Source organism: Oncorhynchus kisutch, linkage group LG4, assembly GCF_002021735.2.
Source record: "Oncorhynchus kisutch isolate 150728-3 linkage group LG4, Okis_V2, whole genome shotgun sequence".
Taxonomy (NCBI): Eukaryota; Metazoa; Chordata; class Actinopteri; order Salmoniformes; family Salmonidae; genus Oncorhynchus; species Oncorhynchus kisutch.
Window position 1 is genome coordinate 29969957 of NC_034177.2, and position 3460 is coordinate 29973416.

Genomic DNA, 3460 nt, shown 5'->3' on the forward strand with positions numbered 1-3460 from the left:
CTAAGAAATTCCTAAATTCATTGAAAGTAATTAACACAATCATATGTGAGCTTGGGGGGGGGGGGGGGTCCGATTTAGTTGCATATCGCAATATTATTTGGGACTCAAAGTATTGATTTCCCCCCCAAGAAACATGCACTACCGTTCAAAAGTTTGGGGTAACATAGACGTTTCCTTGTTTAGAAAGAAAACACTTTTTTTTTAAATAACATCAAATTGATCAGAAATACAGTGTAGACATTGTTAATGTTGTAAATGACTACTGTAGCTGGAAACGCCAGATTAATTTTTATGGATATCTACAGAGGCCAATTATCAGCAACCATCACTCCTGTCTTCCAATGGCACGTTGAAGTGACTCCGGGATGCTGCTCTTCTAGGCAGAGTTGCAAAGAAAAAGCCATATCTGACTGGCCAATTAAAAGTAAATGATTTAAGATGGGGAAAAGAACAGACACTGGATAGAGGAACTCTGCCTAGAAGGCGAGCATCCCGGAGTTGCCTCTTCACTGTTGACGTTGAGACTGGTGTTTTTCAGGTGCTATTTAATGAAGCTGCCAGTTGAGGACTTGAGTCGTCGGTTTCTCAAAGACACTAAAGTACTTGTCATCTTGCACAGTTGTATCCCACTCTATTCTGGTTAGGGCCAGTTTGCACTGTTCTGTGAAGGGAGTAGTACACAGCATTGTAAGAGACCTTCAGTTTCTTAGCAATTTCTCGCATGGAATTGACTGACGAGTTTCAGAAAAAAGGTATTTGTTTCTGGCCATTTTGGGCCTGTAATCGAAACCCACAAATGCTGATGCTCCAGATACTCAACTAGTCTAAAAAAGGCCAGTTTGATTGCTTCTAATCAGTACAACAGTTTTCAGCTGTGCTAACAAAATTGCAAAAGGGTTTTCTAATGATCAATTAGCCTTTTAAAATTATAAACTTGGATTAGCTAACACCGCCCTATTGGAACACAGGAGTGATGGTTGCTGATAATGGGCCTCTGTACACCTATGTGGATATTCCATGAAAAATCAGCTGTTTCCAGCTACAATAGTCCTTTTCAACATTAACAATGTCTACACTGTATTTCTGATCGATATGGACAAAAAAAATGATTTTCTTTCAAAAACAAGGATATTTCTAAATGACCCCAAACTTGAATGGTAGTGTAATGTCACCTGGTAAATCCACTTCAATGAGTGTAGATGAAGGGGAGGAGACAAGTTAAAAATAAAAAAAGCCTTGACTATTCAAATCAAATTTGATTGGTCACATACACATGGTTAACAGATGTTAATGTGAGTGTAGCGAAATGCTTGTGACATTTAGACATGGATTGTGTATGTGTGCCGTTCAGAGGGTAAATTGGCAAGGCAAAAGATTTGTGCATTTGAACTGGGTATGGAAGTCGGTGCCAGGCGCACTGGTTTGAGTGTGTCAAAAACTGCAACACTAAGGGTTTTTTCATGCTCAACAGTTTCCTGTGTGTGTCAAAAATGGTCCACTACCTAAAAGACATCCAGCCAACTTGACACACCTGTGGGAAGCATTGAAGTCAATTTTGGTCACTGTCGCAGTGGACTGGCTGTTCTGAGGGCAAAAGCGGGTGCAAATCAATATTAGGAAGGTGTTCCGAATGTTTTTTTACACTTAGTGTATATATTTTTAGCTAGGTAGCATTAGCTAGTGTTAGTCTGCTTTACCTGCGCCAAAACGCTGGTATTTTTCATCCTATAGCTTGTTTACCAACAGTTATTTCCATGATTTACTATGCATATCCTATGAACATGTTTCAGCACCTAATATCATATTGTGAGGTCCTTGGCAGTTCCCAGTTCTAATGTGAGCCTGTTATTACAATACAGTTAAATTCGGTTCATCATCAGGCTGTGCAGATTGTCTTCTAATAGAACACTATCTCCGGACTGATCAAATATGTGATCTTATTCTGGATAGTGGTAATGTCCTTTGCATAAATAGTGTAGTATTATCTGATAAATCTATTTTTCATTTTCAGTGCATTGATCACACACTGACTGAATGGCAAATGCATCAAAATAAATGTCCTTGGACCCTACTGATTGCCAACTGTATGGAAAAACAACAATGTATCTTTATACAACGGGTGGTTCTAATCCTGAATGCTGATTGGTTAAAACTGCATTCCAGCCGGTGTCTATTCCACAAGTTACCACCAGCTAAGTCTATGACGTTAAAATGCCTTTTTTTTCTGTTCCATCTGACTACGCAATACACTGTCTTATCAGCCCAGCCAGGCAATGGTTGGCTAGCTAGCAAGCAAGGGATAAGAACGTTGCCAGCCAGTATGGCAATGGTACATTTAGAACGAACGAACGACTGGGTAGCGTCCATAGATGCAGAACAAAAAGACTGAACGACTCCGGCAACCGAACCGAACGACCAGGCTGTTTGGGTAGCAACCCTAGATTTGTGTCGGGATGATATGTTGTGGAAGGTTAAAATAGTATGAATAAATTGATCAAATGTATGTTTTTAATGAAAATGTCAATCATTATTTGAATATGTTAGTAACCCATTATATAAAAGTGATAATGCCCTCGAAGCTGGTGTTTGGAGTATATATTTGTCTCGGGCCGGCAAACCGTACCAATATATCCTCCAAACGCCAGCCTTCATTTATAAAGGCTATTCCAGGGAGTTAGCAGTTGTTTTGAATGTTTACCGCAACTAAATCTTTATGGCGATAGAGAACCAAACACATTCATTAATGATGCTTTATACTCAGGAAACTATTTCCGTTTTCCCCATGCTGTCAATGCATTTCTGAACCACAGCAATAAACAAGACATGGTTCAGTAAACCTAAACATTCGTATATATAATACAGGACATGTAGTTGTTGGAGGAATGTATATGTTTGACAACCTCATTAATATGGGTGCATCGGCTTCCCAGTCTGCAGCACTGTTGAGTGACACAACTGACAAAGGTCAGCAACGCTTTTTACACACCTGTATGGAATGACTAATGAGAAGGGCATTTCATTAATTCCCATCTAATAAATATGTATATCTGTCTGAGAATGCAGGGTACTCTCTGAGAGACATACATGATGATAGCCCTCTTGATTGATGCAGTTGTGTTTCCCTGTTTATCTAGTGAGACAAACATGTAATATTGTTAAGTCTCGATCCACTTTGTGGAACTTTAATTTCATGTCTGGTATTGTCTCAAAGCCCTTTGGAAGAACCCTCAGTGGCAGTTCTGATTTACGAAATTGTGAGTGATTGCCTGTCATTTTAACATGGAGCTTTTACTATGCAATAAGTCACAGGCTATGCTGTCCTGTACGGTCCTCCATCTGAGGGTGACTGTGTATTCTGTCTCACTTCAGAAACAATGCAAGTATAGATTCATATCTCCTACCACACAGGGACACTGTCAAGAAGGGAGCTAACATAACATTAATGATTTTGCCTCGTGTG